At 45.5% G+C, this 16,438-nt stretch overlaps 48 non-coding genes across 48 annotated transcripts; all 48 read left to right on the forward strand.

Moving 5' to 3' along the window:
• Window positions 1-131: 131 nt before the first annotated feature.
• Window positions 132-250, forward strand: LOC126683692 (5S ribosomal RNA). The gene has a single exon (XR_007641907.1). It is a non-coding gene; the product is annotated as a 5S ribosomal RNA (ribosomal RNA).
• Window positions 251-475: 225 nt separating this feature from the next.
• Window positions 476-594, forward strand: LOC126683704 (5S ribosomal RNA). Its single transcript, XR_007641918.1, has one exon. It is a non-coding gene; the product is annotated as a 5S ribosomal RNA (ribosomal RNA).
• A 218-nt stretch (window positions 595-812) lies between these two features.
• Window positions 813-931, forward strand: LOC126683715 (5S ribosomal RNA). The gene has a single exon (XR_007641929.1). It is a non-coding gene; the product is annotated as a 5S ribosomal RNA (ribosomal RNA).
• Window positions 932-1,149: 218 nt separating this feature from the next.
• LOC126684437 (5S ribosomal RNA) lies at window positions 1,150-1,268 on the forward strand. Its single transcript, XR_007642616.1, has one exon. It is a non-coding gene; the product is annotated as a 5S ribosomal RNA (ribosomal RNA).
• Window positions 1,269-1,500: 232 nt separating this feature from the next.
• Window positions 1,501-1,619, forward strand: LOC126684385 (5S ribosomal RNA). Its single transcript, XR_007642565.1, has one exon. It is a non-coding gene; the product is annotated as a 5S ribosomal RNA (ribosomal RNA).
• A 218-nt stretch (window positions 1,620-1,837) lies between these two features.
• LOC126684438 (5S ribosomal RNA) lies at window positions 1,838-1,956 on the forward strand. Its single transcript, XR_007642617.1, has one exon. It is a non-coding gene; the product is annotated as a 5S ribosomal RNA (ribosomal RNA).
• A 232-nt stretch (window positions 1,957-2,188) lies between these two features.
• Window positions 2,189-2,307, forward strand: LOC126683727 (5S ribosomal RNA). The gene has a single exon (XR_007641940.1). It is a non-coding gene; the product is annotated as a 5S ribosomal RNA (ribosomal RNA).
• Window positions 2,308-2,525: 218 nt separating this feature from the next.
• Window positions 2,526-2,644, forward strand: LOC126683739 (5S ribosomal RNA). Its single transcript, XR_007641951.1, has one exon. It is a non-coding gene; the product is annotated as a 5S ribosomal RNA (ribosomal RNA).
• Window positions 2,645-2,876: 232 nt separating this feature from the next.
• LOC126683750 (5S ribosomal RNA) lies at window positions 2,877-2,995 on the forward strand. Its single transcript, XR_007641962.1, has one exon. It is a non-coding gene; the product is annotated as a 5S ribosomal RNA (ribosomal RNA).
• A 218-nt stretch (window positions 2,996-3,213) lies between these two features.
• On the forward strand, window positions 3,214-3,332 carry LOC126683762 (5S ribosomal RNA). The gene has a single exon (XR_007641973.1). It is a non-coding gene; the product is annotated as a 5S ribosomal RNA (ribosomal RNA).
• A 218-nt stretch (window positions 3,333-3,550) lies between these two features.
• Window positions 3,551-3,669, forward strand: LOC126684439 (5S ribosomal RNA). Its single transcript, XR_007642618.1, has one exon. It is a non-coding gene; the product is annotated as a 5S ribosomal RNA (ribosomal RNA).
• Window positions 3,670-3,901: 232 nt separating this feature from the next.
• On the forward strand, window positions 3,902-4,020 carry LOC126684386 (5S ribosomal RNA). The gene has a single exon (XR_007642566.1). It is a non-coding gene; the product is annotated as a 5S ribosomal RNA (ribosomal RNA).
• A 218-nt stretch (window positions 4,021-4,238) lies between these two features.
• On the forward strand, window positions 4,239-4,357 carry LOC126684441 (5S ribosomal RNA). Its single transcript, XR_007642619.1, has one exon. It is a non-coding gene; the product is annotated as a 5S ribosomal RNA (ribosomal RNA).
• A 232-nt stretch (window positions 4,358-4,589) lies between these two features.
• Window positions 4,590-4,708, forward strand: LOC126683773 (5S ribosomal RNA). Its single transcript, XR_007641984.1, has one exon. It is a non-coding gene; the product is annotated as a 5S ribosomal RNA (ribosomal RNA).
• A 218-nt stretch (window positions 4,709-4,926) lies between these two features.
• Window positions 4,927-5,045, forward strand: LOC126684261 (5S ribosomal RNA). Its single transcript, XR_007642449.1, has one exon. It is a non-coding gene; the product is annotated as a 5S ribosomal RNA (ribosomal RNA).
• Window positions 5,046-5,263: 218 nt separating this feature from the next.
• Window positions 5,264-5,382, forward strand: LOC126684442 (5S ribosomal RNA). Its single transcript, XR_007642620.1, has one exon. It is a non-coding gene; the product is annotated as a 5S ribosomal RNA (ribosomal RNA).
• Window positions 5,383-5,614: 232 nt separating this feature from the next.
• On the forward strand, window positions 5,615-5,733 carry LOC126683785 (5S ribosomal RNA). Its single transcript, XR_007641995.1, has one exon. It is a non-coding gene; the product is annotated as a 5S ribosomal RNA (ribosomal RNA).
• A 218-nt stretch (window positions 5,734-5,951) lies between these two features.
• On the forward strand, window positions 5,952-6,070 carry LOC126683797 (5S ribosomal RNA). The gene has a single exon (XR_007642007.1). It is a non-coding gene; the product is annotated as a 5S ribosomal RNA (ribosomal RNA).
• Window positions 6,071-6,295: 225 nt separating this feature from the next.
• On the forward strand, window positions 6,296-6,414 carry LOC126683809 (5S ribosomal RNA). The gene has a single exon (XR_007642019.1). It is a non-coding gene; the product is annotated as a 5S ribosomal RNA (ribosomal RNA).
• Window positions 6,415-6,632: 218 nt separating this feature from the next.
• On the forward strand, window positions 6,633-6,751 carry LOC126684444 (5S ribosomal RNA). Its single transcript, XR_007642622.1, has one exon. It is a non-coding gene; the product is annotated as a 5S ribosomal RNA (ribosomal RNA).
• A 232-nt stretch (window positions 6,752-6,983) lies between these two features.
• On the forward strand, window positions 6,984-7,102 carry LOC126683821 (5S ribosomal RNA). The gene has a single exon (XR_007642030.1). It is a non-coding gene; the product is annotated as a 5S ribosomal RNA (ribosomal RNA).
• A 218-nt stretch (window positions 7,103-7,320) lies between these two features.
• LOC126683833 (5S ribosomal RNA) lies at window positions 7,321-7,439 on the forward strand. The gene has a single exon (XR_007642041.1). It is a non-coding gene; the product is annotated as a 5S ribosomal RNA (ribosomal RNA).
• A 225-nt stretch (window positions 7,440-7,664) lies between these two features.
• On the forward strand, window positions 7,665-7,783 carry LOC126683845 (5S ribosomal RNA). Its single transcript, XR_007642052.1, has one exon. It is a non-coding gene; the product is annotated as a 5S ribosomal RNA (ribosomal RNA).
• A 218-nt stretch (window positions 7,784-8,001) lies between these two features.
• On the forward strand, window positions 8,002-8,120 carry LOC126684445 (5S ribosomal RNA). The gene has a single exon (XR_007642623.1). It is a non-coding gene; the product is annotated as a 5S ribosomal RNA (ribosomal RNA).
• A 232-nt stretch (window positions 8,121-8,352) lies between these two features.
• Window positions 8,353-8,471, forward strand: LOC126684918 (5S ribosomal RNA). Its single transcript, XR_007643081.1, has one exon. It is a non-coding gene; the product is annotated as a 5S ribosomal RNA (ribosomal RNA).
• A 218-nt stretch (window positions 8,472-8,689) lies between these two features.
• LOC126683857 (5S ribosomal RNA) lies at window positions 8,690-8,808 on the forward strand. Its single transcript, XR_007642063.1, has one exon. It is a non-coding gene; the product is annotated as a 5S ribosomal RNA (ribosomal RNA).
• Window positions 8,809-9,033: 225 nt separating this feature from the next.
• Window positions 9,034-9,152, forward strand: LOC126684447 (5S ribosomal RNA). The gene has a single exon (XR_007642625.1). It is a non-coding gene; the product is annotated as a 5S ribosomal RNA (ribosomal RNA).
• Window positions 9,153-9,377: 225 nt separating this feature from the next.
• Window positions 9,378-9,496, forward strand: LOC126683868 (5S ribosomal RNA). The gene has a single exon (XR_007642074.1). It is a non-coding gene; the product is annotated as a 5S ribosomal RNA (ribosomal RNA).
• A 218-nt stretch (window positions 9,497-9,714) lies between these two features.
• Window positions 9,715-9,833, forward strand: LOC126684448 (5S ribosomal RNA). The gene has a single exon (XR_007642626.1). It is a non-coding gene; the product is annotated as a 5S ribosomal RNA (ribosomal RNA).
• Window positions 9,834-10,065: 232 nt separating this feature from the next.
• LOC126683880 (5S ribosomal RNA) lies at window positions 10,066-10,184 on the forward strand. The gene has a single exon (XR_007642085.1). It is a non-coding gene; the product is annotated as a 5S ribosomal RNA (ribosomal RNA).
• A 218-nt stretch (window positions 10,185-10,402) lies between these two features.
• On the forward strand, window positions 10,403-10,521 carry LOC126684584 (5S ribosomal RNA). The gene has a single exon (XR_007642757.1). It is a non-coding gene; the product is annotated as a 5S ribosomal RNA (ribosomal RNA).
• A 218-nt stretch (window positions 10,522-10,739) lies between these two features.
• LOC126683892 (5S ribosomal RNA) lies at window positions 10,740-10,858 on the forward strand. Its single transcript, XR_007642096.1, has one exon. It is a non-coding gene; the product is annotated as a 5S ribosomal RNA (ribosomal RNA).
• A 224-nt stretch (window positions 10,859-11,082) lies between these two features.
• Window positions 11,083-11,201, forward strand: LOC126684830 (5S ribosomal RNA). The gene has a single exon (XR_007642998.1). It is a non-coding gene; the product is annotated as a 5S ribosomal RNA (ribosomal RNA).
• A 225-nt stretch (window positions 11,202-11,426) lies between these two features.
• On the forward strand, window positions 11,427-11,545 carry LOC126684635 (5S ribosomal RNA). The gene has a single exon (XR_007642807.1). It is a non-coding gene; the product is annotated as a 5S ribosomal RNA (ribosomal RNA).
• A 232-nt stretch (window positions 11,546-11,777) lies between these two features.
• LOC126683903 (5S ribosomal RNA) lies at window positions 11,778-11,896 on the forward strand. The gene has a single exon (XR_007642107.1). It is a non-coding gene; the product is annotated as a 5S ribosomal RNA (ribosomal RNA).
• Window positions 11,897-12,114: 218 nt separating this feature from the next.
• LOC126683916 (5S ribosomal RNA) lies at window positions 12,115-12,233 on the forward strand. Its single transcript, XR_007642119.1, has one exon. It is a non-coding gene; the product is annotated as a 5S ribosomal RNA (ribosomal RNA).
• A 218-nt stretch (window positions 12,234-12,451) lies between these two features.
• Window positions 12,452-12,570, forward strand: LOC126684660 (5S ribosomal RNA). Its single transcript, XR_007642832.1, has one exon. It is a non-coding gene; the product is annotated as a 5S ribosomal RNA (ribosomal RNA).
• Window positions 12,571-12,788: 218 nt separating this feature from the next.
• On the forward strand, window positions 12,789-12,907 carry LOC126683928 (5S ribosomal RNA). The gene has a single exon (XR_007642130.1). It is a non-coding gene; the product is annotated as a 5S ribosomal RNA (ribosomal RNA).
• A 224-nt stretch (window positions 12,908-13,131) lies between these two features.
• On the forward strand, window positions 13,132-13,250 carry LOC126684831 (5S ribosomal RNA). Its single transcript, XR_007642999.1, has one exon. It is a non-coding gene; the product is annotated as a 5S ribosomal RNA (ribosomal RNA).
• A 225-nt stretch (window positions 13,251-13,475) lies between these two features.
• On the forward strand, window positions 13,476-13,594 carry LOC126684636 (5S ribosomal RNA). Its single transcript, XR_007642808.1, has one exon. It is a non-coding gene; the product is annotated as a 5S ribosomal RNA (ribosomal RNA).
• A 232-nt stretch (window positions 13,595-13,826) lies between these two features.
• On the forward strand, window positions 13,827-13,945 carry LOC126683940 (5S ribosomal RNA). Its single transcript, XR_007642141.1, has one exon. It is a non-coding gene; the product is annotated as a 5S ribosomal RNA (ribosomal RNA).
• A 218-nt stretch (window positions 13,946-14,163) lies between these two features.
• Window positions 14,164-14,282, forward strand: LOC126683951 (5S ribosomal RNA). Its single transcript, XR_007642152.1, has one exon. It is a non-coding gene; the product is annotated as a 5S ribosomal RNA (ribosomal RNA).
• Window positions 14,283-14,514: 232 nt separating this feature from the next.
• On the forward strand, window positions 14,515-14,633 carry LOC126684449 (5S ribosomal RNA). The gene has a single exon (XR_007642627.1). It is a non-coding gene; the product is annotated as a 5S ribosomal RNA (ribosomal RNA).
• Window positions 14,634-14,865: 232 nt separating this feature from the next.
• Window positions 14,866-14,984, forward strand: LOC126683963 (5S ribosomal RNA). Its single transcript, XR_007642163.1, has one exon. It is a non-coding gene; the product is annotated as a 5S ribosomal RNA (ribosomal RNA).
• A 225-nt stretch (window positions 14,985-15,209) lies between these two features.
• On the forward strand, window positions 15,210-15,328 carry LOC126683975 (5S ribosomal RNA). Its single transcript, XR_007642174.1, has one exon. It is a non-coding gene; the product is annotated as a 5S ribosomal RNA (ribosomal RNA).
• Window positions 15,329-15,546: 218 nt separating this feature from the next.
• On the forward strand, window positions 15,547-15,665 carry LOC126684450 (5S ribosomal RNA). The gene has a single exon (XR_007642628.1). It is a non-coding gene; the product is annotated as a 5S ribosomal RNA (ribosomal RNA).
• Window positions 15,666-15,897: 232 nt separating this feature from the next.
• LOC126684451 (5S ribosomal RNA) lies at window positions 15,898-16,016 on the forward strand. The gene has a single exon (XR_007642629.1). It is a non-coding gene; the product is annotated as a 5S ribosomal RNA (ribosomal RNA).
• A 232-nt stretch (window positions 16,017-16,248) lies between these two features.
• On the forward strand, window positions 16,249-16,367 carry LOC126683987 (5S ribosomal RNA). Its single transcript, XR_007642185.1, has one exon. It is a non-coding gene; the product is annotated as a 5S ribosomal RNA (ribosomal RNA).
• The last annotated feature ends 71 nt before the right edge of the window (window positions 16,368-16,438 follow it).

A 16,438-nucleotide genomic window follows, 5' to 3' on the forward strand; every position in this document is an offset into this window, starting at 1 on the left:
TTGCAATGCAGGGACTAAACGGGAAATATGAAAAAGTTCAGGGACCAAAACGTACTTTTAAAGATAGTTTTTATTTTGGTTGAATGAGTTGCAAGGCAGCAGATATATACGATGATCGTGCAAGGTGTGACGGGTGCGATCATACCAGCACTAATGCACCGGATCCCATCAGAACTCCGAAGTTAAACGTGCTTGGGCGAGAGCAGTACTAGGATGGGTGACCTCCTGGGAAGTCCTCGTGTTGCACCCCTTTTTTGCATTTTTGCGGTCCGCGCCTGCATTTTTTTAATTATTATCGCCTATCGCGTAAACAGAACGAGTAACGAGTAACGAGCACCGGTGAATTGCAATGCAGGGACTAAACGGGAAATATGAAAAAGTTCAGGGACCAAAACGTACTTTTAAAGATAGTTTTTATTTTGGTTGAATGAGTTGCAAGGCAGCAGATATATACGATGATCGTGCAAGGTGTGACGGGTGCGATCATACCAGCACTAATGCACCGGATCCCATCAGAACTCCGAAGTTAAACGTGCTTGGGCGAGAGCAGTACTAGGATGGGTGACCTCCTGGGAAGTCCTCGTGTTGCACCCCTTTTTGGCATTTTTGCGGTCCGCGCCTGCATTTTTTTAATTATTATCGCCTATCGCGTAAACAGAACGAGTAACGAGCACCGGTGAATTGCAATGCAGGGACTAAACGGGAAATATGAAAAAAATCAGGGACCAAAACGTACTTTTAAAGATAGTTTTTATTTTGGTTGAATGAGTTGCAAGGCAGCAGATATATACGATGATCGTGCAAGGTGTGACGGGTGCGATCATACCAGCACTAATGCACCGGATCCCATCAGAACTCCGAAGTTAAACGTGCTTGGGCGAGAGCAGTACTAGGATGGGTGACCTCCTGGGAAGTCCTCGTGTTGCACCCCTTTTTGGCATTTTTGCGGTCCGCGCGTGCATTTTATTAATTATTATCGCCTATCGCGTAAACAGAACGAGTAACGAGCACCGGTGAATTGCAATACAGGGACTAAACGGGAAATATGAAAAAAATCAGGGACCAAAACGTACTTTTAAAGATAGTTTTTATTTTGGTTGAATGAGTTGCAAGGCAGCAGATATATACGATGATCGTGCAAGGTGTGACGGGTGCGATCATACCAGCACTAATGCACCGGATCCCATCAGAACTCCGAAGTTAAACGTGCTTGGGCGAGAGCAGTACTAGGATGGGTGACCTCCTGGGAAGTCCTCGTGTTGCACCCGTTTTTTGCATTTTTGCGGTCCGCGCGTGCATTTTATTAATTATTATCGCCTATCGCATAAACAGAACGAGTAACGAGTAACGAGCAACGAGCAACGGTGAATTGCAATGCAGGGACTAAACGGGAAATATGAAAAAGTTAAGGGACCAAAACGTACTTTTAAAGATAGTTTTTATTTTGGTTGAATGAGTTGCAAGGCAGCAGATATATACGATGATCGTGCAAGGTGTGACGGGTGCGATCATACCAGCACTAATGCACCGGATCCCATCAGAACTCCGAAGTTAAACGTGCTTGGGCGAGAGCAGTACTAGGATGGGTGACCTCCTGGGAAGTCCTTGTGTTGCACCCCTTTTTGGCATTTTTGCGGTCCGCGCCTGCATTTTTTTAATTATTATCGCCTATCGCGTAAACAGAACGAGTAACGAGCACCGGTGAATTGCAATACAGGGACTAAACGGGAAATATGAAAAAGTTTAGGGACCAAAACGTACTTTTAAAGATAGTTTTTATTTTGGTTGAATGAGTTGCAAGGCAGCAGATATATACGATGATCGTGCAAGGTGTGACGGGTGCGATCATACCAGCACTAATGCACCGGATCCCATCAGAACTCCGAAGTTAAACGTGCTTGGGCGAGAGCAGTACTAGGATGGGTGACCTCCTGGGAAGTCCTCGTGTTGCACCCGTTTTTTGCATTTTTGCGGTCCGCGCGTGCATTTTATTAATTATTATCGCCTATCGCATAAACAGAACGAGTAACGAGTAACGAGCAACGAGCACCGGTGAATTGCAATGCAGGGACTAAACGGGAAATATGAAAAAGTTTAGGGACCAAAACGTACTTTTAAAGATAGTTTTTATTTTGGTTGAATGAGTTGCAAGGCAGCAGATATATACGATGATCGTGCAAGGTGTGACGGGTGCGATCATACCAGCACTAATGCACCGGATCCCATCAGAACTCCGAAGTTAAACGTGCTTGGGCGAGAGCAGTACTAGGATGGGTGACCTCCTGGGAAGTCCTCGTGTTGCACCCCTTTTTTGCATTTTTGCGGTCCGCGCCTGCATTTTTTTAATTATTATCGCCTATCGCGTAAACAGAACGAGTAACGAGCACCGGTGAATTGCAATGCAGGGACTAAACGGGAAATATGAAAAAGTTCAGGGACCAAAACGTACTTTTAAAGATAGTTTTTATTTTGGTTGAATGAGTTGCAAGGCAGCAGATATATACGATGATCGTGCAAGGTGTGACGGGTGCGATCATACCAGCACTAATGCACCGGATCCCATCAGAACTCCGAAGTTAAACGTGCTTGGGCGAGAGCAGTACTAGGATGGGTGACCTCCTGGGAAGTCCTCGTGTTGCACCCCTTTTTGGCATTTTTGCGGTCCGCGCCTGCATTTTTTTAATTATTATCGCCTATCGCGTAAACAGAACGAGTAACGAGCAACGAGCAACGAGCACCGGTGAATTGCAATGCAGGGACTAAACGGGAAATGTGAAAAAGTTCAGGGACCAAAACGTACTTTTAAAGATAGTTTTTATTTTGGTTGAATGAGTTGCAAGGCAGCAGATATATACGATGATCGTGCAAGGTGTGACGGGTGCGATCATACCAGCACTAATGCACCGGATCCCATCAGAACTCCGAAGTTAAACGTGCTTGGGCGAGAGCAGTACTAGGATGGGTGACCTCCTGGGAAGTCCTCGTGTTGCACCCCTTTTTGGCATTTTTGCGGTCCGCGCCTGCATTTTTTTAATTATTATCGCCTATCGCGTAAACAGAACGAGTAACGAGCACCGGTGAATTGCAATGCAGGGACTAAACGGGAAATATGAAAAAAATCAGGGACCAAAACGTACTTTTAAAGATAGTTTTTATTTTGGTTGAATGAGTTGCAAGGCAGCAGATATATACGATGATCGTGCAAGGTGTGACGGGTGCGATCATACCAGCACTAATGCACCGGATCCCATCAGAACTCCGAAGTTAAACGTGCTTGGGCGAGAGCAGTACTAGGATGGGTGACCTCCTGGGAAGTCCTCGTGTTGCACCCCGTTTTGGCATTTTTGCGGTCCGCGCGTGCATTTTATTAATTATTATCGCCTATCGCGTAAACAGAACGAGTAACGAGCACCGGTGAATTGCAATACAGGGACTAAACGGGAAATATGAAAAAAATCAGGGACCAAAACGTACTTTTAAAGATAGTTTTTATTTTGGTTGAATGAGTTGCAAGGCAGCAGATATATACGATGATCGTGCAAGGTGTGACGGGTGCGATCATACCAGCACTAATGCACCGGATCCCATCAGAACTCCGAAGTTAAACGTGCTTGGGCGAGAGCAGTACTAGGATGGGTGACCTCCTGGGAAGTCCTCGTGTTGCACCCGTTTTTTGCATTTTTGCGGTCCGCGCGTGCATTTTATTAATTATTATCGCCTATCGCATAAACAGAACGAGTAACGAGTAACGAGCAACGAGCAACGGTGAATTGCAATGCAGGGACTAAACGGGAAATATGAAAAAGTTAAGGGACCAAAACGTACTTTTAAAGATAGTTTTTATTTTGGTTGAATGAGTTGCAAGGCAGCAGATATATACGATGATCGTGCAAGGTGTGACGGGTGCGATCATACCAGCACTAATGCACCGGATCCCATCAGAACTCCGAAGTTAAACGTGCTTGGGCGAGAGCAGTACTAGGATGGGTGACCTCCTGGGAAGTCCTTGTGTTGCACCCCTTTTTGGCATTTTTGCGGTCCGCGCCTGCATTTTTTTAATTATTATCGCCTATCGCGTAAACAGAACGAGTAACGAGCACCGGTGAATTGCAATACAGGGACTAAACGGGAAATATGAAAAAGTTTAGGGACCAAAACGTACTTTTAAAGATAGTTTTTATTTTGGTTGAATGAGTTGCAAGGCAGCAGATATATACGATGATCGTGCAAGGTGTGACGGGTGCGATCATACCAGCACTAATGCACCGGATCCCATCAGAACTCCGAAGTTAAACGTGCTTGGGCGAGAGCAGTACTAGGATGGGTGACCTCCTGGGAAGTCCTCGTGTTGCACCCGTTTTTTGCATTTTTGCGGTCCGCGCGTGCATTTTATTAATTATTATCGCCTATCGCATAAACAGAACGAGTAACGAGTAACGAGCAACGAGCACCGGTGAATTGCAATGCAGGGACTAAACGGGAAATATGAAAAAGTTTAGGGACCAAAACGTACTTTTAAAGATAGTTTTTATTTTGGTTGAATGAGTTGCAAGGCAGCAGATATATACGATGATCGTGCAAGGTGTGACGGGTGCGATCATACCAGCACTAATGCACCGGATCCCATCAGAACTCCGAAGTTAAACGTGCTTGGGCGAGAGCAGTACTAGGATGGGTGACCTCCTGGGAAGTCCTCGTGTTGCACCCCTTTTTTGCATTTTTGCGGTCCGCGCCTGCATTTTTTTAATTATTATCGCCTATCGCGTAAACAGAACGAGTAACGAGCACCGGTGAATTGCAATGCAGGGACTAAACGGGAAATATGAAAAAGTTCAGGGACCAAAACGTACTTTTAAAGATAGTTTTTATTTTGGTTGAATGAGTTGCAAGGCAGCAGATATATACGATGATCGTGCAAGGTGTGACGGGTGCGATCATACCAGCACTAATGCACCGGATCCCATCTGAACTCCGAAGTTAAACGTGCTTGGGCGAGAGCAGTACTAGGATGGGTGACCTCCTGGGAAGTCCTCGTGTTGCACCCCTTTTTGGCATTTTTGCGGTCCGCGCCTGCATTTTTTTAATTATTATCGCCTATCGCGTAAACAGAACGAGTAACGAGCACCGGTGAATTGCAATGCAGGGACTAAACGGGAAATATGAAAAAGTTAAGGGACCAAAACGTACTTTTAAAGATAGTTTTTATTTTGGTTGAATGAGTTGCAAGGCAGCAGATATATACGATGATCGTGCAAGGTGTGACGGGTGCGATCATACCAGCACTAATGCACCGGATCCCATCAGAACTCCGAAGTTAAACGTGCTTGGGCGAGAGCAGTACTAGGATGGGTGACCTCCTGGGAAGTCCTCGTGTTGCACCCGTTTTTTGCATTTTTGCGGTCCGCGCGTGCATTTTATTAATTATTATCGCCTATCGCATAAACAGAACGAGTAACGAGTAACGAGCAACGAGCACCGGTGAATTGCAATGCAGGGACTAAACGGGAAATATGAAAAAGTTAAGGGACCAAAACGTACTTTTAAAGATAGTTTTTATTTTGGTTGAATGAGTTGCAAGGCAGCAGATATATACGATGATCGTGCAAGGTGTGACGGGTGCGATCATACCAGCACTAATGCACCGGATCCCATCAGAACTCCGAAGTTAAACGTGCTTGGGCGAGAGCAGTACTAGGATGGGTGACCTCCTGGGAAGTCCTCGTGTTGCACCCCTTTTTGGCATTTTTGCGGTCCGCGCCTGCATTTTTTTAATTATTATCGCCTATCGCGTAAACAGAACGAGTAACGAGCACCGGTGAATTGCAATGCAGGGACTAAACGGGAAATATGAAAAAAATCAGGGACCAAAACGTACTTTTAAAGATAGTTTTTATTTTGGTTGAATGAGTTGCAAGGCAGCAGATATATACGATGATCGTGCAAGGTGTGACGGGTGCGATCATACCAGCACTAATGCACCGGATCCCATCAGAACTCCGAAGTTAAACGTGCTTGGGCGAGAGCAGTACTAGGATGGGTGACCTCCTGGGAAGTCCTCGTGTTGCACCCCTTTTTTGCATTTTTGCGGTCCGCGCCTGCATTTTTTTAATTATTATCGCCTATCGCGTAAACAGAACGAGTAACGAGTAACGAGCACCGGTGAATTGCAATGCAGGGACTAAACGGGAAATATGAAAAAGTTCAGGGACCAAAACGTACTTTTAAAGATAGTTTTTATTTTGGTTGAATGAGTTGCAAGGCAGCAGATATATACGATGATCGTGCAAGGTGTGACGGGTGCGATCATACCAGCACTAATGCACCGGATCCCATCAGAACTCCGAAGTTAAACGTGCTTGGGCGAGAGCAGTACTAGGATGGGTGACCTCCTGGGAAGTCCTCGTGTTGCACCCCTTTTTGGCATTTTTGCGGTCCGCGCCTGCATTTTTTTAATTATTATCGCCTATCGCGTAAACAGAACGAGTAACGAGCACCGGTGAATTGCAATGCAGGGACTAAACGGGAAATATGAAAAAGTTAAGGGACCAAAACGTACTTTTAAAGATAGTTTTTATTTTGGTTGAATGAGTTGCAAGGCAGCAGATATATACGATGATCGTGCAAGGTGTGACGGGTGCGATCATACCAGCACTAATGCACCGGATCCCATCAGAACTCCGAAGTTAAACGTGCTTGGGCGAGAGCAGTACTAGGATGGGTGACCTCCTGGGAAGTCCTCGTGTTGCACCCGTTTTTTGCATTTTTGCGGTCCGCGCGTGCATTTTATTAATTATTATCGCCTATCGCATAAACAGAACGAGTAACGAGTAACGAGTAACGAGCACCGGTGAATTGCAATGCAGGGACTAAACGGGAAATATGAAAAAGTTAAGGGACCAAAACGTACTTTTAAAGATAGTTTTTATTTTGGTTGAATGAGTTGCAAGGCAGCAGATATATACGATGATCGTGCAAGGTGTGACGGGTGCGATCATACCAGCACTAATGCACCGGATCCCATCAGAACTCCGAAGTTAAACGTGCTTGGGCGAGAGCAGTACTAGGATGGGTGACCTCCTGGGAAGTCCTCGTGTTGCACCCCTTTTTGGCATTTTTACGGTCCGCGCCTGCATTTTTTTAATTATTATCGCCTATCGCGTAAACAGAACGAGTAACGAGCACCGGTGAATTGCAATGCAGGGACTAAACGGGAAATATGAAAAAAATCAGGGACCAAAACGTACTTTTAAAGATAGTTTTTATTTTGGTTGAATGAGTTGCAAGGCAGCAGATATATACGATGATCGTGCAAGGTGTGACGGGTGCGATCATACCAGCACTAATGCACCGGATCCCATCAGAACTCCGAAGTTAAACGTGCTTGGGCGAGAGCAGTACTAGGATGGGTGACCTCCTGGGAAGTCCTCGTGTTGCACCCCTTTTTTGCATTTTTGCGGTCCGCGCCTGCATTTTTTTAATTATTATCGCCTATCGCGTAAACAGAACGAGTAACGAGTAACGAGCACCGGTGAATTGCAATGCAGGGACTAAACGGGAAATATGAAAAAGTTCAGGGACCAAAACGTACTTTTAAAGATAGTTTTTATTTTGGTTGAATGAGTTGCAAGGCAGCAGATATATACGATGATCGTGCAAGGTGTGACGGGTGCGATCATACCAGCACTAATGCACCGGATCCCATCAGAACTCCGAAGTTAAACGTGCTTGGGCGAGAGCAGTACTAGGATGGGTGACCTCCTGGGAAGTCCTCGTGTTGCACCCCTTTTTGGCATTTTTGCGGTCCGCGCCTGCATTTTTTTAATTATTATCGCCTATCGCGTAAACAGAACGAGTAACGAGCACCGGTGAATTGCAATGCAGGGACTAAACGGGAAATATGAAAAAGTTAAGGGACCAAAACGTACTTTTAAAGATAGTTTTTATTTTGGTTGAATGAGTTGCAAGGCAGCAGATATATACGATGATCGTGCAAGGTGTGACGGGTGCGATCATACCAGCACTAATGCACCGGATCCCATCAGAACTCCGAAGTTAAACGTGCTTGGGCGAGAGCAGTACTAGGATGGGTGACCTCCTGGGAAGTCCTCGTGTTGCACCCGTTTTTTGCATTTTTGCGGTCCGCGCGTGCATTTTATTAATTATTATCGCCTATCGCATAAACAGAACGAGTAACGAGTAACGAGCAACGAGCACCGGTGAATTGCAATGCAGGGACTAAACGGGAAATATGAAAAAGTTAAGGGACCAAAACGTACTTTTAAAGATAGTTTTTATTTTGGTTGAATGAGTTGCAAGGCAGCAGATATATACGATGATCGTGCAAGGTGTGACGGGTGCGATCATACCAGCACTAATGCACCGGATCCCATCAAAACTCCGAAGTTAAACGTGCTTGGGCGAGAGCAGTACTAGGATGGGTGACCTCCTGGGAAGTCCTCGTGTTGCACCCCTTTTTGGCATTTTTGCGGTCCGCGCCTGCATTTTTTTAATTATTATCGCCTATCGCGTAAACAGAACGAGTAACGAGCACCGGTGAATTGCAATGCAGGGACTAAACGGGAAATATGAAAAAAATCAGGGACCAAAACGTACTTTTAAAGATAGTTTTTATTTTGGTTGAATGAGTTGCAAGGCAGCAGATATATACGATGATCGTGCAAGGTGTGACGGGTGCGATCATACCAGCACTAATGCACCGGATCCCATCAGAACTCCGAAGTTAAACGTGCTTGGGCGAGAGCAGTACTAGGATGGGTGACCTCCTGGGAAGTCCTCGTGTTGCACCCCTTTTTTGCATTTTTGCGGTCCGCGCCTGCATTTTTTTAATTATTATCGCCTATCGCGTAAACAGAACGAGTAACGAGTAACGAGCACCGGTGAATTGCAATGCAGGGACTAAACGGGAAATATGAAAAAGTTCAGGGACCAAAACGTACTTTTAAAGATAGTTTTTATTTTGGTTGAATGAGTTGCAAGGCAGCAGATATATACGATGATCGTGCAAGGTGTGACGGGTGCGATCATACCAGCACTAATGCACCGGATCCCATCAGAACTCCGAAGTTAAACGTGCTTGGGCGAGAGCAGTACTAGGATGGGTGACCTCCTGGGAAGTCCTCGTGTTGCACCCGTTTTTTGCATTTTTGCGGTCCGCGCGTGCATTTTATTAATTATTATCGCCTATCGCATAAACAGAACGAGTAACGAGCAACGAGCAACGGTGAATTGCAATGCAGGGACTAAACGGGAAATATGAAAAAGTTAAGGGACCAAAACGTACTTTTAAAGATAGTTTTTATTTTGGTTGAATGAGTTGCAAGGCAGCAGATATATACGATGATCGTGCAAAGTGTGACGGGTGCGATCATACCAGCACTAATGCACCGGATCCCATCAGAACTCCGAAGTTAAACGTGCTTGGGCGAGAGCAGTACTAGGATGGGTGACCTCCTGGGAAGTCCTCGTGTTGCACCCCTTTTTGGCATTTTTGCGGTCCGCGCCTGCATTTTTTTAATTATTATCGCCTATCGCGTAAACAGAACGAGTAACGAGCACCGGTGAATTGCAATGCAGGGACTAAACGGGAAATATGAAAAAGTTTAGGGACCAAAACGTACTTTTAAAGATAGTTTTTATTTTGGTTGAATGAGTTGCAAGGCAGCAGATATATACGATGATCGTGCAAGGTGTGACGGGTGCGATCATACCAGCACTAATGCACCGGATCCCATCAGAACTCCGAAGTTAAACGTGCTTGGGCGAGAGCAGTACTAGGATGGGTGACCTCCTGGGAAGTCCTCGTGTTGCACCCGTTTTTTGCATTTTTGCGGTCCGCGCGTGCATTTTATTAATTATTATCGCCTATCGCATAAACAGAACGAGTAACGAGTAACGAGCAACGAGCAACGGTGAATTGCAATGCAGGGACTAAACGGGAAATATGAAAAAGTTCAGGGACCAAAACGTACTTTTAAAGATAGTTTTTATTTTGGTTGAATGAGTTGCAAGGCAGCAGATATATACGATGATCGTGCAAGGTGTGACGGGTGCGATCATACCAGCACTAATGCACCGGATCCCATCAGAACTCCGAAGTTAAACGTGCTTGGGCGAGAGCAGTACTAGGATGGGTGACCTCCTGGGAAGTCCTCGTGTTGCACCCCTTTTTGGCATTTTTGCGGTCCGCGCCTGCATTTTTTTAGTTATTATCGCCTATCGCGTAAACAGAACGAGTAACGAGCACCGGTGAATTGCAATGCAGGGACTAAACGGGAAATATGAAATAGTTCAGAGACCAAAACGTACTTTTAAAGATAGTTTTTATTTTGGTTGAATGAGTTGCAAGGCGGCAGATATATACGATGATCGTGCAAGGTGTGACGGTTGCGATCATACCAGCACTAATGCACCGGATCCCATCAGAACTCCGAAGTTAAACGTGCTTGGGCGAGAGCAGTACTAGGATGGGTGACCTCCTGGGAAGTCCTCGTGTTGCACCCCTTTTTTGCATTTTTGCGGTCCGCGCCTGCATTTTTTTAATTATTATCGCCTATCGCGTAAACAGAACGAGTAACGAGCACCGGTGAATTGCAATGCAGGGACTAAACGGGAAATATGAAAAAAATCAGGGACCAAAACGTACTTTTAAAGATAGTTTTTATTTTGGTTGAATGAGTTGCAAGGCAGCAGATATATACGATGATCGTGCAAGGTGTGACGGGTGCGATCATACCAGCACTAATGCACCGGATCCCATCAGAACTCCGAAGTTAAACGTGCTTGGGCGAGAGCAGTACTAGGATGGGTGACCTCCTGGGAAGTCCTCGTGTTGCACCCCTTTTTTGCATTTTTGCGGTCCGCGCTTGCATTTTTTTAATTATTATCGCCTATCGCGTAAACAGAACGAGAACGAGTAACGAGCACCGGTGAATTGCAATGCAGGGACTAAACGGGAAATATGAAAAAGTTCAGCGACCAAAACGTATTTTTAAAGATAGTTTTTATTTTGGTTGAATGAGTTGCAAGGCAGCAGATATATACGATGATCGTGCAAGGTGTGACGGGTGCGATCATACCAGCACTAATGCACCGGACCCCATCAGAACTCCGAAGTTAAACGTGCTTGGGCGAGAGCAGTACTAGGATGGGTGACCTCCTGGGAAGTCCTCGTGTTGCACCCCTTTTTGGCATTTTTGCGGTCCGCGCCTGCATTTTTTTAATTATTATCGCCTATCGCGTAAACAGAACGAGTAACGAGCAACGAGCACCGGTGAATTGCAATGCAGGGACTAAACGGGAAATATGAAAAAGTTTAGGGACCAAAACGTACTTTTAAAGATAGTTTTTATTTTGGTTGAATGAGTTGCAAGGCAGCAGATATATACGATGATCGTGCAAGGTGTGACGGGTGCGATCATACCAGCACTAATGCACCGGATCCCATCAGAACTCCGAAGCTAAACGTGCTTGGGCGAGAGCAGTACTAGGATGGGTGACCTCCTGGGAAGTCCTCGTGTTGCACCCGTTTTTTGCATTTTTGCGGTCCGCGCGTGCATTTTATTAATTATTATCGCCTATCGCATAAACAGAACGAGTAACGAGTAACGAGCAACGAGCAACGGTGAATTGCAATGCAGGGACTAAACGGGAAATATGAAAAAGTTAAGGGACCAAAACGTACTTTTAAAGATAGTTTTTATTTTGGTTGAATGAGTTGCAAGGCAGCAGATATATACGATGATCGTGCAAGGTGTGACGGGTGCGATCATACCAGCACTAATGCACCGGATCCCATCAGAACTCCGAAGTTAAACGTGCTTGGGCGAGAGCAGTACTAGGATGGGTGACCTCCTGGGAAGTCCTCGTGTTGCACCCCTTTTTGGCATTTTTGCGGTCCGCGCCTGCATTTTTTTAATTATTATCGCCTATCGCGTAAACAGAACGAGTAACGAGCACCGGTGAATTGCAATGCAGGGACTAAACGGGAAATATGAAAAAGTTTAGGGACCAAAACGTACTTTTAAAGATAGTTTTTATTTTGGTTGAATGAGTTGCAAGGCAGCAGATATATACGATGATCGTGCAAGGTGTGACGGGTGCGATCATACCAGCACTAATGCACCGGATCCCATCAGAACTCCGAAGTTAAACGTGCTTGGGCGAGAGCAGTACTAGGATGGGTGACCTCCTGGGAAGTCCTCGTGTTGCACCCCTTTTTGGCATTTTTGCGGTCCGCGCCTGCATTTTTTTAATTATTATCGCCTATCGCGTAAACAGAACGAGTAACGAGCACCGGTGAATTGCAATGCAGGGACTAAACGGGAAATATGAAAAAGTTCAGAGACCAAAACGTACTTTTAAAGATAGTTTTTATTTTGGTTGAATGAGTTGCAAGGCGGCAGATATATACGATGATCGTGCAAGGTGTGACGGTTGCGATCATACCAGCACTAATGCACCGGATCCCATCTGAACTCCGAAGTTAAACGTGCTTGGGCGAGAGCAGTACTAGGATGGGTGACCTCCTGGGAAGTCCTCGTGTTGCACCCCTTTTTTGCATTTTTGCGGTCCGCGCCTGCATTTTTTTAATTATTATCGCCTATCGCGTAAACAGAACGAGTAACGAGCACCGGTGAATTGCAATGCAGGGACTAAACGGGAAATATGAAAAAAATCAGGGACCAAAACGTACTTTTAAAGATAGTTTTTATTTTGGTTGAATGAGTTGCAAGGCAGCAGATATATACGATGATCGTGCAAGGTGTGACGGGTGCGATCATACCAGCACTAATGCACCGGATCCCATCAGAACTCCGAAGTTAAACGTGCTTGGGCGAGAGCAGTACTAGGATGGGTGACCTCCTGGGAAGTCCTCGTGTTGCACCCCTTTTTTGCATTTTTGCGGTCCGCGCTTGCATTTTTTTAATTATTATCGCCTATCGCGTAAACAGAACGAGAACGAGTAACGAGCACCGGTGAATTGCAATGCAGGGACTAAACGGGAAATATGAAAAAGTTCAGCGACCAAAACGTATTTTTAAAGATAGTTTTTATTTTGGTTGAATGAGTTGCAAGGCAGCAGATATATACGATGATCGTGCAAGGTGTGACGGGTGCGATCATACCAGCACTAATGCACCGGACCCCATCAGAACTCCGAAGTTAAACGTGCTTGGGCGAGAGCAGTACTAGGATGGGTGACCTCCTGGGAAGTCCTCGTGTTGCACCCCTTTTTGGCATTTTTGCGGTCCGCGCCTGCATTTTTTTAATTATTATCGCCTATCGCGTAAACAGAACGAGTAACGAGCAACGAGCACCGGTGAATTGCAATGCAGGGACTAAACGGGAAATATGAAAAAGTTTAGGGACCAAAACGTACTTTTAAAGATAGTTTTTATTTTGGTTGAATGAGTTGCAAGGCAGCAGATATATACGATGATCGTGCAAGGTGTGACGGGTGCGATCATACCAGCACTAATGCACCGGATCCCATCAGAACTCCGAAGCTAAACGTGCTTGGGCGAGAGCAGTACTAGGATGGGTGACCTCCTGGGAAGTCCTCGTGTTGCACCCGTTTTTTGCATTTTTGCGGTCCGCGCGTGCATTTTATTAATTATTATCGCCTATCGCATAAACAGAACGAGTAACGAGTAACGAGCAACGAGCAACGGTGAATTGCAATGCAGGGACTAAACGGGAAATATGAAAAAGTTAAGGGACCAAAACGTACTTTTAAAGATAGTTTTTATTTTGGTTGAATGAGTTGCAAGGCAGCAGATATATACGATGATCGTGCAAGGTGTGACGGGTGCGATCATACCAGCACTAATGCACCGGATCCCATCAGAACTCCGAAGTTAAACGTGCTTGGGCGAGAGCAGTACTAGGATGGGTGACCTCCTGGGAAGTCCTCGTGTTGCACCCCTTTTTGGCATTTTTGCGGTCCGCGCCTGCATTTTTTTAATTATTATCGCCTATCGCGTAAACAGAACGAGTAACGAGCACCGGTGAATTGCAATGCAGGGACTAAACGGGAAATATGAAAAAGTTTAGGGACCAAAACGTACTTTTAAAGATAGTTTTTATTTTGGTTGAATGAGTTGCAAGGCAGCAGATATATACGATGATCGTGCAAGGTGTGACGGGTGCGATCATACCAGCACTAATGCACCGGATCCCATCAGAACTCCGAAGTTAAACGTGCTTGGGCGAGAGCAGTACTAGGATGGGTGACCTCCTGGGAAGTCCTCGTGTTGCACCCCTTTTTTGCATTTTTGCGGTCCGCGCGTGCATTTTATTAATTATTATCGCCTATCGCATAAACAGAACGAGTAACGAGTAACGAGCAACGAGCAACGGTGAATTGCAATGCAGGGACTAAACGGGAAATATGAAAAAGTTAAGGGACCAAAACGTACTTTTAAAGATAGTTTTTATTTTGGTTGAATGAGTTGCAAGGCAGCAGATATATACGATGATCGTGCAAGGTGTGACGGGTGCGATCATACCAGCACTAATGCACCGGATCCCATCAGAACTCCGAAGTTAAACGTGCTTGGGCGAGAGCAGTACTAGGATGGGTGACCTCCTGGGAAGTCCTCGTGTTGCACCCGTTTTTTGCATTTTTGCGGTCCGCGCGTGCATTTTATTAATTATTATCGCCTATCGCATAAACAGAACGAGTAACGAGTAACGAGCAACGAGCAACGGTGAATTGCAATGCAGGGACTAAACGGGAAATATGAAAAAGTTAAGGGACCAAAACGTACTTTTAAAGATAGTTTTTATTTTGGTTGAATGAGTTGCAAGGCAGCAGATATATACGATGATCGTGCAAGGTGTGACGGGTGCGATCATACCAGCACTAATGCACCGGATCCCATCAGAACTCCGAAGTTAAACGTGCTTGGGCGAGAGCAGTACTAGGATGGGTGACCTCCTGGGAAGTCCTCGTGTTGCACCCCTTTTTTGCATTTTTGCGGTCCGCGCCTGCATTTTTTTAATTATTATCGCCTATCGCGTAAACAGAACGAGTAACGAGTAACGAGCACCGGTGAATTGCAATGCAGGGACTAAACGGGAAATATGAAAAAGTTAAGGGACCAAAACGTACTTTTAAAGATAGTTTTTATTTTGGTTGAATGAGTTGCAAGGCAGCAGATATATACGATGATCGTGCAAGGTGTGACGGGTGCGATCATACCAGCACTAATGCACCGGATCCCATCAGAACTCCGAAGTTAAACGTGCTTGGGCGAGAGCAGTACTAGGATGGGTGACCTCCTGGGAAGTCCTCGTGTTGCACCCCTTTTTGGCATTTTTGCGGTCCGCGCCTGCATTTTTTTAATTATTATCGCCTATCGCGTAAACAGAACGAGTAACGAGCACCGGTGAATTGCAATGCAGGGACTAAACGGGAAATATGAAAAAGTTTAGGGACCAAAACGTACTTTTAAAGATAGTTTTTATTTTGGTTGAATGAGTTGCAAGGCAGCAGATATATACGATGATCGTGCAAGGTGTGACGGGTGCGATCATACCAGCACTAATGCACCGGATCCCATCAGAACTCCGAAGTTAAACGTGCTTGGGCGAGAGCAGTACTAGGATGGGTGACCTCCTGGGAAGTCCTCGTGTTGCACCCGTTTTTTGCATTTTTGCGGTCCGCGCGTGCATTTTATTAATTATTATCGCCTATCGCATAAACAGAACGAGTAACGAGTAACGAGCAACGAGCACCGGTGAATTGCAATGCAGGGACTAAACGGGAAATATGAAAAAGTTTAGGGACCAAAACGTACTTTTAAAGATAGTTTTTATTTTGGTTGAATGAGTTGCAAGGCAGCAGATATATACGATGATCGTGCAAGGTGTGACGGGTGCGATCATACCAGCACTAATGCACCGGATCCCATCAGAACTCCGAAGTTAAACGTGCTTGGGCGAGAGCAGTACTAGGATGGGTGACCTCCTGGGAAGTCCTCGTGTTGCACCCGTTTTTTGCATTTTTGCGGTCCGCGCGTGCATTTTATTAATTATTATTGCCTATCGCATAAACAGAACGAGTAACGAGTAACGAGCAACGAGCAACGGTGAATTGCAATGCAGGGACTAAACGGGAAATATGAAAAAGTTAAGGGACCAAAACGTACTTTTAAAGATAGTTTTTATTTTGGTTGAATGAGTTGCAAGGCAGCAGATATATACGATGATCGTGCAAGGTGTGACGGGTGCGATCATACCAGCACTAATGCACCGGATCCCATCAGAACTCCGAAGTTAAACGTGCTTGGGCGAGAGCAGTACTAGGATGGGTGACCTCCTGGGAAGTCCTCGTGTTGCACCCCTTTTTGGCATTTTTGCGGTCCGCGCCTGCATTTTTTTAATTATTATCGCCTATCGCGTAAACAGAACGAGT

Source organism: Mercurialis annua, linkage group LG5 (assembly GCF_937616625.2).
Source record: "Mercurialis annua linkage group LG5, ddMerAnnu1.2, whole genome shotgun sequence".
In the NCBI taxonomy this organism is placed as follows: Eukaryota; Viridiplantae; Streptophyta; class Magnoliopsida; order Malpighiales; family Euphorbiaceae; genus Mercurialis; species Mercurialis annua.